Raw genomic sequence first — 13,668 nt, 5'->3', positions numbered from 1 at the left:
AACAGTAGTAAAGAGTGTGCTGCTGCACAAATGCCCCACCCACCCCTTCCCAAGACCACCTTCTGCCCCAAGTGTGACAGACCCTGCGGAAGTAGCATCGATCTGTACAGCCACCTACAAACTCACCCTGAGAGTGGAGGAGAGTCATCCTCATCTGCAAGGGAGCACCGATGATGATGATATTGTCTGTTCTGCCATTCAAGAGTCATTGCTGATCTAATAATCCTCAAGATGCACTGATGAAATTCACCAAAGTCCCTTAGACAGTACCTTCCAAACCCACAACCATTTTCATTTAGAAGGACAAGGGCAGCAGATACATGGGAAAACCATCACTTACAAGTTTTCCTTCAAGCCACTTACCATCCTGGCTTGGAAATGTGTAAATGATTAACTTATTTTCGCTTGCCTTTCACAGTGAATAATATAGTAAAATATGGTGGAAAGCTTCAAAAGTCACCACATTCTGACTCCATTTTGAACAGTTTGAGAATAAAAAGGATAAAAGATGTAACTGAAAGAGAATCCTGAGCTGGAACAACAATGATAGCTGCATGGCAACCCCCCACCCCCTCCAATGCCTTGCTGCTGCCTGTGCCAGATCCCCCAGACTTAGGAGTAATCTTTCTTTAGGTCCCATCTCTTCACCACTGGGCCTTCCTCACCGATGCTGCCACCAATGCCGGGTTCCATGCTGAACCCACATTTGCCCCAAAACTAGGAAACCCTGGCACTACTGCCACCTCAATGATGCCAGGAGTCCAGGGCATGCCATGCTGTTGCAGCTGCAGCCACTGCCTCACCAACACCAAGAGTACCTGCTCCGAGCCTACTGCAACCAGGAGTTCCTGGCTCTGCCTCCAGACCTGGGCGCCACCGCCGTCTCACCGAGAGTCCCGTTCCATCCGTACTCCTCTGAGATGCTGCCTTGCTCATGCTGCCAACTCGAAAAGTCTGCTGCTGCCAACTCCGACCCCAAGGGAGCTTGGCTACCCCTGCCACCGCTGACACCACCATTATCGCCGTTCCTTCGCTGTCACTGAGTCAAAATCCTGGCATTCCCTCCCTTATAGCATTATGGGTCAACCCACAGCAGGAGGACTGCAGCGGTTCAAGAAGGCAGCTCACCACCACCTTCTCAAGGGCAACTAGGGATGGGCAAGAAATGCTGGTCAGTCAGTGACACCCACATCCCACAAATGAATAAATAAAGGCCTAAACTCACATTGTTATAAATAGTTTATTCTTATTTTGTTTTCCATGTGGATAGAGTTGTTCTCTTTGCAATAAATAAACTTGGTCCCTGTTTTTCTGTTACCCTGCGTCCATTAGAAGGGTAAATTGGGGAACTTTGAATAATTTGATTGAATGTTTAGCTTTTGTGACAATCCCGTGAGTAGTGGGGTTTGAGTGTTAGTGCACCTTCCCAAGTGGTTCATGATAGTTTACCAATGGGCTATCACAGTACAGGAACAAGGATCACCATCATCTATTTATTCAAGGGGGATTTAAGGATGGGCAATAAATGCTGGCTTACAATGAACAAATTACATTTTAAAATAATAAATCTTATAAAAGCTTTCAAAAAGGAGAATTCTGTAGCATACACAAGCAAGTCATCGTACAATAGGTGAAAAAAATCCCTTGCAGAATCAGTAACAGCAAAGCTAATGGGCAGGAAATAAAGGATTCAATGGATGAGCTTCTGTATAATTCCCTAACACATTAGGTTCTTTACTCAGAGAGTAGTAAGGGCGTGGAATGCCCTGCCTGCAAAAATAGTAGACTCGCCCACTTTGAGGGCATTTAAATGGTCATTGGATAAACATACGGATGGTAACGGAATAGTTTAGGTTAGATGGGCTTCAGATTGGTTTCACAGGTCGGCGCAACATCGAGGGCCGAAGGGCCTGTACTGCGCTGTAATGTTCTATGTTCTATGTTCTACGTTCTATGATAAGTGAGTGTAAGTGGTAGACAGCACTGAAAGTCCATCATCTCACAACACAATAGCAACCAATTTATTTTGGGTTATGTATAAGTTGAACAATGATTTGCCCTTTATTCTCCAAAACTTACTTGGTCCACTTGAATATGTGTGACATCCTATTGAGACATCAATCTCAAAACTTAACCATTTGGTGAAAGTTCAGGAGATGTCCATACACAACACAGCTTCTTACAACGATCCTGGCTTCAGTTCTGCATGACATCAATTGGATATGGGACCACTTCCAATTTGCTCAGCTCCAGCATGTTAAAGTCAAGGTTTTAAACTAAAAATTGCTTTCTCTTCTCATTATAGGTCTACCAAGACATAACATGGGAAAAGGGATGCAGATGAAACTTGAAACAGATTTGGCTTAGCTTGTAGATTAGCAAGGAATGAAATTGGCCAATGCATTATATAATTGTGGTGAAAATTATTGAGTGTTTGAATATTTATCTCACTTGAACAGGTCTGTGATATGTGCGCATCTGCTATTCAATGATTTTTTAAAAAAAAAAAATATTGCTTCTATTTTGTGCAGTTGAAGGAGATCTCCTGTTTCAAATGCCTGTTTTTTGTCCTGCATATTGCAGTCATGTTTTCTAACATTTTGATTTTTGGATGTCAGACAAGAGTTTACGAAAATACATTAATGAAGAAATTACTGTTATGGATCCACATTTCATGATATATTACAATTTCTCTCATGGGCTTGTCCGTAAAAGAAACGTAAATTCCATTGTAGGGTTTCGCTCGATGAAAATACACATTAACAATTCATTGAATTCCACTTGATTTCTCATGTGAACACTGAAGGACACAGATTGTGTTAAACTCCATAGGTGAGTTCCCATTATGTGCTTTGGTCACATAGGAGTGAGCACTGCTGCCTCACAGCACCAGGGACCCGGGTTCAATTCCAGCCTTGGGTGACTGTGTGGAGTTTGCACATTCTCCCCATGTCTGCATGGGTTTCCTCTGGGTGCTCTAGTTTCCTCCCACAGTCCAAAGACATACAGGTTAGTTACATTAACCATGCTAAATTGCCCATAGTGTCGAGGGATGTGTGGGTTAGGTAGATTAGCCATAGAAAATGCAAGATGATAGGGTACGTAGACATGTCTGGGTGAGATGCTCTTCGGGGGTGGGGGGGTGGTGGTGGTGGTCAGTGTGGATTCAATGGGCTGAATTCCACACTGTCGGGTTTCTATGAAATTCTGCAATAGGACCTCCAATTCATAAAATCTGCCTCACAATCTCAAGTAAGCATAGAATTCATGACCTGAGAGCTGTGGATGTTCAGTCACTGAGTATTTTCAAGACAACGGTTGATAGGTTTTTGGGAAGTAGGTTCCTTCAACTGATTCCTGATGTGATGTGTTCATCTATTGGGCAAAGGTTAACCAAGTTGGGCCTGTATCCATTGGAGTTTAGAAGAATGAGAGTTGAATTTATTGATACGTATAAGATTCTCATGTGACTTGTCAGGGTGGATGGTGAAAGACTATTTCCTTTCATGGGGAGAGATGAGAACCAGGATTTCGAAAATATGTGGTCTCTCATTTAAGATAAAGGGAAGGAGATTGATTTTTCTCCCAGAGGGTTGTGAGACTTTAGAGCTCACTTTCCCCAGAGAGTGGTGGAGGACGTGTCATTGAATATTTTTAAGACTGAGTTAAAAAGATTTATGACAAACAAGGTAATTGTGGAACAGTGGGAAAGTTAAGCTGAAGCCACAATTGGAAATGGTGGAGGCTGGTAAAATTACAACATTTAAAGGGCATCTGAGTGGGTACATGAATAGGAAGGGTTTCGGGGGATGTAGGCCAAATGCTGACAAATGGGATGAGATTAACAGTCTGATTAATTTAGGGTATCTGGTCAGTATGGTTGAGTTGGACGAAAGGGGCTGTTTCTGCGCTATATAACTCTACGATTCTAGATCAGCATGATCTTATTGAATAGCAGATCAATCTTTTTGGGTCAAATTTGTCTACACATGCTCCCATTTCAAATATTTGGATATAAAAGTAATTAAAGCATAGAGGGATAGTGTGGGACGGTAGAACTAATGTGGATGATTAACCATGATCTTGCTAAATCACAGAGAATGCTTCAAGGGCCAATTTATCTGTTTATTTTAATTGACATTGACATTTTACTGTCAATCACAAAACAAAAAGCTGCAGACTTTAGCCTACACATTCCCCAATCCAAGGTGTGCTCCATCTGAAGTTTGCTCTTTCCATGAAAACAAATTTCCAAATATGAGTTAGGGTCTGATTCTGGAAAGTTGTAGTCGATTAAGAGTTCTTTGATCGCTATTTTGAAGTTGTAATTTTTGTCGCATTGTCACTGCGAATCAAATTGATTGTGATGGATCAGGATCGATTGGATGGGAAGGGCCTATATATTTCAATAGTTGGGATGGTGGGAGTTTTAAAGTGATTGGTAGAAAGATTAAAAGGGAAGTAAAGGCATAAAATGACATGCAGAAGATGGTAGGGAACTCACTGCCTGAAAGGGTAATGAGGATAGAAACCCTCAACTCATTTGGAAAGGTGCCATGATGTGGAGGTGCTGGTGTTGGACTGGGGTGGCCAAGGTCAGAAGTCACATGACACCAGGTTATAGTCCAACAGTTTATTTGAAATCACAAGACGAAGGAGCAGTGCTCTGAAAGCTTGTGATTTCAAGTAAACCTGTTGGACTATAACCTGGCGTCATGTGACTTCTGACTTCATTTGAAGAGGCGTCTGGAGATTTATCTCAAGTACTGTCATCTGCAGGGCTATGGACTAAACAATGGAAAGCAGGATTATGCAGGTTTTAAATGGCCTTTTTGTTTGTCATAAACATTATTCAATTCTATGATTCAAAACACAATAGTTAATTTCCACAGCAGGAAAAGAAATTGATAATAGAGTTTGTTTTTTTGCACTATAATTAAACCAGTTTTAGAATAGAATATCATAGAATCCCTACAGTGTGGAAACAGGCCATTTGACCCAACAAGTCCACACTGACCTTCAGAGCATCCCATCCAGACCCATCCCCCTAATCTACACATCCCTGAACACTACAGGCAATTTAGCATGGCCAATCCACCTAGCCTGCACATCTTTGGACAATGGGAGGAAACCAGAGCACTTGGAAGAAACCCACACAGACACGGGGAGAATGTGCAAACTCCACACAGACAGTCACCCAAAAGTGGAATCAAACCTGGGTCCCTGGCGCTGTGAGGCAGCAGTGCTAACCACTGAGCCACCGTGCCGCCGCTAACCACTGAGTCACATGTACTCAAGTATGGAAATACAGGAGTACAGTGAAAAGTTTAACAAATATCAGTGCTAATTGAGAAGATAAGACACCACTTTGAAGAGCTTTTTATTTGATCTGTTCAGTGGCATGCTCTGGTCATAAGCTAATATCTTCATGCAAGGGGGAATGTAAGAGGAAATAAAATTGGGACCAAGGCAGTGAATTTGAGGGAAGAGTTGCAGTTATAGACTTAGCATTGTCACAAGTGATCATTTGTTGCTGTTGTTGTGTGTGTGATTCTAAATGCTGTAATGGACAGGTAGTGTGTGATTTTCACAAAGAACAAGATAAAATAGACTAAGTGCCATTTTAAAAAAAAATTCATTAACAGGATGAGGGCATCACTGGCTAGACAGCATTTATTGCCCAAACCTAATTAACCAGAGGGCAGTTCAGAGTCAACCACATTGCTGTGGGTCTGGAATTACATGTAGGCCAGACCAGGTAAGGATGGCAGTTTCCTTCCATAAAGGACATTAGTGAACCAGATGGATTTTCCCAACAATTGACAATGGATTCATCGTCATCATTAGATTCTTATTTCCAGATATTTCATTGAATTCAAATACCACCATCTGCTGTAGCAGGATTTGAACTCTGGTCCCCAGAACATTATCTGGGTCACTGGATTAACAGTCCAGCAATAATATCACTAGACCATGGTCTTCCCTCTTGTAAAATATCTCTTGTAAAATTAAACTAATGTAAAATAAGAGGCATATGCAAGGTAAGTGAAAGAAATAATAGGTAATATATTAAGTAGAATTATGCCGAGGGAATTGCAAAAATAGATGACACTGCGTGGTGCTGTATTCTCTGAAATTTCAAAGATTAAGGTATGATTGGATTAAAGTGCCAAAGTATTATGGGGAAAGATATCACAAATAGGAGCAATCCATTTCTGCTGGATGGAGCCTATAAATAAAGGTCACAGTCTAAAACTTAACATTGGTATTTCAGGAGTGAAACTTGAAAATACTTCCTTGCTCAGAGAGTGTTTAGAACTCTCTTCCACAAATCGTAATTGATGTTGGTAAAATTGCTCTTGTTGGACCTGAACTTAATAGACTTTTAGCCAAAGGCATAGGGCAGAGGGAGAGTACATGAAACAAAAACAGAAATTGCTGGAGAAGCTCAGCAAGTCTGGCAGCATCTGTGGGAAAAAAATCAAATTGAACATTTAAAGCCCAGTGACTCTTAACTCTGTTTTCTTCCCACAGATGCTGCCAGATCTACTGAGTTAGTCCAGCAATTCCTGATTTAGTTTCAGATCTCCAGCAACCGCGGCTCTTTGTTTTATTTTATTGGAGAGTATATGGAGTCAGGTTGGACGAACTAAATGGCATCCTTCTGTTGCTCTGTTCAAACTTAAAATATTGGGAAAGAAAGATGTTCAAAGGAGATGACAAGAGGCACCAGAGTCCCACTCTCCCATTAGACAGAGATGACTTGTGGTGGTTTAACCCAAGTGGCACCAAGCCTTAGGCAAGCGGTGAGGTTGAGAAGGAGAGACCTTCATGCCAACCTCAGTCAGTGCGAAAATCGAACACACACTGCTGGCATCACTGTGCAAACCAGTCATCAAAGCTAACCAACCCCTAAATGACAAGAAGAGAACAGAGGAACGGAAGGCCAATGGTGGGACGCCTCATGATTTTAAGCGTATTGCTTTCCAATATTCTACAATGGGAATAGAAGTTCTTCACATGTTCTTCCCATTTGATGGATGCTAACTTGCAGGAATTGTGGTGGAAATCTCATCAAAGCTAGCAGACAAGGAGCTGTTCCAAGGAATTTTGCAGCCATGAAGGATGGCCGCCTGAGTAACAGCATTAGGGGTAAAGAGAAAGAGGAATGAATCTAATTGGACAGGCATGCTTATGTGTTACATGATTGAAATGTCAGAGCTAGTTTCACATTGAAACCCACAAAGCAGTTTCCTAGAGCAGTGTAGGGCTCTTTAAAAATGAAGAGATAAAGCTCTCCCTGTATTGAGACATCAGCTTGAGGGGAAATAGTGGCAACCTGTGACAACAGTTTGAAATATTTAAAGGATATGGATTGATTCCTGCTACACCAAAGGCTGAGTGGACATGGATTATTTCTGACAAATAAAAATTGAAAAAAATCCAACATGAAGGAAATAACAGGTTTGAAGTTCTGAATGACTCTTTGCAGCTCCGACCGGCTTGTGATCTTTGATGCGTAAACTTCAGAAAGTTGTATTGATATGAGCACCAACTGGTATTTCTATAGTGACTTTAATGTGATAAACTGACCCAAAGTCTCTCACAAAAACAGTATTTAATAGCACACAACGTGGAGCCATCCAAGAAGATATTACAATGCATGTGCCGAAGACTTTATCAGAGAGGTAGTTTCAAGGAATGAGGTCAAGGAGGAAAATGAGGCAGAAAGGAAAAGAGGAGTAGGGAAGGATTTCAGAGCTGAGGGCCAAGTCAGCTGGAAACATTGTCATCAAAGGTAGCTCCAGAAGGTAGCAAGTAAGTGTGTGTTGCTCTTTTGGAGGGCTGCGGGGCTACGGAGATGGCAGGGGAAGGGTGAGACCGTGGGGCATTTGAAAACATGGATGAGAATTTTAAAATCAAGGTGTTGCTTGACCAGGATAATTGTGGAAAATACTAAAAGAGATGCAAACTTAGCAGAGATACAGAGTAATCAGATAACTATCAAAAATGCAAGTTATCCCAATTAAAACACATATTGACCAATGAGGAAGGGTCACAGGACCCGAAACGTTAACTCTGTTTTTTTAATTCACAGATGCTGCCAGACCTGCTGAGCTTTTCCAGCAACTTTGTTTTTGTTACATATTGCATAAATTTGTGCTCATATGGTCTCTGCAATTTAATGTAACTGTTTAATAGGGAAACACAGAGAAGGAATATAATTCCCAAATTAAATTTTGCTGTTGACATATGTGAGATAGAGCATTTTCAAAGAAGGAGCATGGAGGCCAGGAATGACTGAAGATTCTAAATGGGGTAAAGGAGCAATGGGAAGACAGATTAAAATGTTCACTAAAATTTGTGATGCAGGTAATAAGACTATAGAAGTTGTAACCCAGATAATGGGAGTTAGTTTTTTAGAGGGAGTAGAATAGAAAAGCAAAGTAATTATATTCAGCTTACATTCCTCACACTGGAAATATTGTACACAGCTCTGGTTTCCACTATGTAGGAAAGCTGGAGATGCCTCAGAGAATAAACAAAGAGAGAAAAAAAAATGCGAGATTGATGACAGATCTGAGAAGAGCTACTTATCAGGAAAAGCTAAACACACAGAAAATATAAACCAAAAGAACTGCAGATGTTATAAATCAGGAACAAAAACAAAGTTGCTGGAAAAGCTCAGCAGGTCTGGCAGCATCTGTGAAGAAACAATCAGAGTTAACGTTTTGGGTCCGGTGACCTTTCCTCAGAACAGGAAATATATTTTTTGGAAAAGGGAAACTGTGGTTAATCTAAGAGTTTAGGTGATGGCCTAGCGTATTATTGTTAGACTATTAGCCCAGAGAGCCTCGTAATGTCTGGCGAACCAGTTTCAAATCTGGCAGATGGTGGAATTTGAATTCAATAAAAATCTGGAATTATGAGTCTAATGACAACTATGAAACCGTTGTCAATTGTCCGAAACTCCATCTGGTTCACTAATGCCCTTTTGGGAAGGAAACTGCCATCCTTACCAGGTCTGACCTACATGTGCCTCCAGACCCACAGCAACATGGTTGATTTTTAACTGCCATTGGGGCAATTCGGGATGGGCAATAAATGCTGGCCTGGCCAGTGACATCCTCATCCTGTGAAAGAATGAGAAAAAGATGTATTTAAGTCAGTGAAACTAATTGAGAGGATGCACACCAATAGCAACTTATATTTCAGTAGTGTCTTTAATGTAATGAAACCTCACAAGGTACTTCATAGGAGAAATATAAACTAAAGTATGACGCTGAATCCAGCATCCTCTGATCTGACAAGGTCCATGGTCTGGCACTAGCAGTACTCCGTCTGGATTTCTCTGTAGGGGCTCTGCATCTTTATTTATTTAGATTACTTTTTGTCACATTTTGTCCAGTTTGGTGTCAGAACAAAAGAACAAAGAACAAAGAAAATTACAGCACAGGAACAGGCCCTTCGGCCCTCCAAGCCTGCGCCGATCCAGATCCTCTACCTAAACCTGTCGCCTATTTTCCAAGGATCTGTATCCCTCTGCTCCCTGCCCATTCATGTATCTGTCTAGATACATCTTAAATGACGCTATCATGCCCGTCTCTACCACCTCCGCTGGCAACGCGTTCCAGGCACCCACCACCCTCTGCGTAAAGAACTTTCCACATATATCTCCCTTAAACTTATCCCCTCTCACCTTGAAATTGTGACCCCTAGTAATTGAGTCCCCCACTCTGGGAAAAAGCTTCTTGCTACCCACTCTGTCTTCAGAAGAAGGGTCTAGGCCCGAAACGTCAGCCTTCCAGCTCCTCTGATGCTGCTTGAGCTCTACACCTTGTTATCTCAGCCCCTTAGGTGCTGTTGTGGATTACTTGCTAAACTTGATGTTGAGCCTGTCAGTCAGGCTGACTTCCAGGAAGGGACTGTACAAAATCAAATCTCAAATTTATTTAGATTTTCCAAGAAAAATGCCTCCCCAGATTTGTAACTATTCCATCAATATTCAGCCGAACAGATCTCAATGGAGCTGTTTTAAAACCAATTCCCACTCAAACGTTCCCGACAGCAACGCAGTAATGAGAAGTGATGGAAATCTGTTCACCAAGTAGAACAGCTTGTAGTGCACTCATCAATGTACAAATGGCAAAGAGATTGCCGCACTGTAGACAGCATCATCCACTCCAACAGATGGTGGGAATTGGCTTCAAGGATTTTTTGCTGATTGCATGAATTCAATGAGTTGTTAAGTGATGCAAATATCATGACATTATCACCTTAAAAGAAATTTATTAAATTTTGCTTGGCGAGCCCCCTAAGCATCAGGAACGGAGAAGAGGCGATCCAAATGGCATGGGAAAAATAGTCGTGTTTTTGAGTGCGGCTATATCTGTTGATGATTCCTCCAGTGCAGATTATCCCACATGATGAAGAAAGATATTGAGGCCAGCAAAACAGGGCATTAACATTTAAAACTGGTGAGGATGACTGACCACTTCATTCTTGCCCAGATTGGGACTGAATCAATGAGCCTCACAGTGCCAGGGACCCAGGTGTGATCCCAGCCTTGGGCAACTTGCTCTGTGGAGTTTGCCTATTCGCCCCATGAGTTCCTACCCGGTGCTCCGGTTTCCTCCCGCAGTCCAAAGATGCGCAGGTTAGGAGAATTGACCATGCTAAATTACACATAGTGTCCAGGGATATGCATGTTAGGTGGGTTCGCCATGGTAAATGTGGGATGAAGTGTGGTGTCGGTCTGGCTAGGACGCTCTTCAGAGGTTGGTGCAGACTCGATGGGCAGAACTGGTCTCTATCTGCACTGTAGGGTCGTAAAGTCAGAAAATCATAGCGTTGTACAGCACAGAAACAGTCCAACTCATCCATGTCAATCAGATTTCCTAAATTAAAAAATCTAAGTTGGTTCCTGGGCTCCTTTTATATCTTTTCCTGTCTCACCTTAAACCTCTGCCCTCTAGTTTTTGACTCCCCCACCCCATGGAAAAGACCTTGATTATTCACCCTATTCATGCCCCTCATGATTTTATAAGCCTTTATAAGATCACCCCCTCAGCCTCTGACATTCCAGGGGAAATAACCACAGCCTATTCCGCCTCTCCCGAGAGCTCAAACCCTCCAACCCCAGCAACATCTTTGTAAATCTTTTCTGAACCCTTTCAAGTTTCATAACTTCCTTCCTAAAGCAGGGAGACCAGAATTGAATACAGTATTCCAACAGTGGCCTAATCAATGTCCTGTACATCCACAACATGACCTCCCAACTCCTATACTCAACGCACTGACAAATAAAGCAAACACTTACGTGTCTTATTGGCTCCATTTGTCTCTGTCCAGTCCATAGCCAAAGAATCCACCTGCAATGACATCTCTTTCCTCAACCCACAGCATTACCCATGCATCTACAGAAAACTAGACTTGAGCCACTCCTATTTACATTCTTCATGCTAACTTGGTGTTAGTATTCAATAACAAAAGATGAAGTTTTACACGTACATTTGTGACACTCAGTTTGACCTTTTGCAAGATGTCAGGATGTACAACAATGTTGAAGGTGCTATATAATTGCAAACTGAGGTTGTTTCACCCCCTCACAACAGCAACTTTGTCTTTGAAAACACTTGATCAATTATTTCAATTTCTCTGTGTTCTGTAGGATTATTCTCTTAAGCAAAATGCTTCTTTTTATTAAACAAACTCGCTACAAGTGAGTACTTTTGAGCAAAACTCAGATGTTGTTCCAGAATATCCAAACAAAATTGAAGCTTCATATCTCCTCCCCTCTAAGCATTTTTATCTATAAGTTACACAACCCAAAATATCCTGGCAGGGTGGATATTGGTACTTTTTACAAAATGGATTCAATTGGGAAAAGCATTTAAATTGGCCAGTTTAAACTGAACAGTTTGTCCCTAATTCTTCTGCCTATTACCCAGCGATTTTGAAATCGAGGCAGTGATTCCAAGTATTGCTCATACCCGGTGGGACTGGACCTCGGTGATATCTGCTGTGAATGTTTCTTTCAACAACCTGCATTTGATGATGATGATTTATTGTCACTGGTACGCTACAATGAACAACACAGTAAAATACAGTGAAAAGCTTCAAGTGTCGCCAGAATCCGGCGCCATTTGAACGCTTCAAGAATAAAAAAGACAACGCTGAAAGAAAGTCCAACTTTTCTCTGTTGCTTCCACCATAAGCCCTGAGCCCTGGGCCAGCTGACCAACCACACCCATGCTCCACCTGCGCTAGCCTCACTAACCTCAGTGTCGCCACTCTTCAGGCACATCTCTTCATCATTGGGCCTGCCCTACTGATGCCAGTTCCTGTGCTGGACCCTCACTCGCCTCGCAACCAGGCTCCACTGCCATTTCTACAGCTTCTAGTGACATAGCGCAATGTTTCAAGGTACTTCCCTGGAGCACCATCAAGCTAAAATTTATTGATGAGCCACATTGTCAGACATGTGACTGGAAGCTTGGCCTAAAAAGGAGGCTTCAAAGAGTGGTTTAAAAGAGGACAAAGAGGTAGAGAGTCACATTCAGCAACATTACTCGCAATTTCTAACTACTAACTGAGCTCTCAGTTTTAACCTACACCTTCTGGAACCTGAACTGAAGCACTGCTTTGCAGTCTCCTGAATGTCATCAACAATTCTGTTTCGATAAAGTCCCTTTCTCAGTCAAACCTTTCATGGTTAGAAGGCTTAGGCTTAGAAATTCAGCAGAGCCTGAATAGTGGAACAAAATGGGATCAAAATGCTACATTGCAGGGACCACACAATATTGGGACAACTATCTCATTAAAATTAGGCAATCACGCAGTCTCAGTGACTTACTGTCTGAGTATTTTCCAGACAATAAAGAAAACAGTAAAGAAAATTGGCAATATTTGGTAATCTATATACCGACCACACTACTCCTTCATTTTGAAGTATACAAGATGAGTTGAGCAATATGTATCATTTGCAAATCTTCTTGATTTTTCCTTCAGGTTTGGTGGGGGCAGGAAATTGACCAATCCTGACGTACTTTAAATTCAGCTGATTCTCTGTAATTCTTAGAATCGTAGAATCTGCGTTCAGTTCTGGTCTCAGGAAGATGTTGTTAAACTTGGAAAGGTGCAGGAAAGATTTACAAAAATGTTGCCGGAGTTGGAGGGTTTGGGCTGCAGGGAGAGGCTTAATAGGCTGGGGCTATTTTCCCTGGAGTGTTGAAGGCTGAGGGGTGACCTTATAGAGGTTTGTAAAATCATGAGGGGCATTGATAGGGTGAATAGTCAAAGTCTTTTCTCCAGGGTGGGGGAGTCAAAAACAAGAGGGCATGGGTTAAAGGTGAGAGGTGAAAGGTATAAAAGGGACCTAAGGAGCAACCATTTTCACGCAGAGGATGGTGCATGTATGGAATGAGCTGCCAGGGGAAGTGGTGGAGGCTGGTACAATTATAACATTTAAAAGGCATCTGGATGGCCATATGAATAGAAAGGGTTTAAAGGGATATGGGCCAAATGCTGGCAAATGGGACTAGATTAATTCAGGATATCTGGTCAGCATGGACATGTTAGACGGAAGGGTCTGTTTCCATGCTGTACCATTCTATGACTCTATAATGACAATGTGAAGCATTAGAGGAAGATGGTGTGGTGCTGCAG

This window comes from Rhincodon typus, chromosome 7 (assembly GCF_021869965.1).
Source record: "Rhincodon typus isolate 14 chromosome 7, sRhiTyp1.1, whole genome shotgun sequence".
Classification (NCBI taxonomy): Eukaryota; Metazoa; Chordata; class Chondrichthyes; order Orectolobiformes; family Rhincodontidae; genus Rhincodon; species Rhincodon typus.
The sequence above is the reverse complement of the archived record's forward strand: the minus strand, read 5'-3'. Positions refer to the sequence as shown.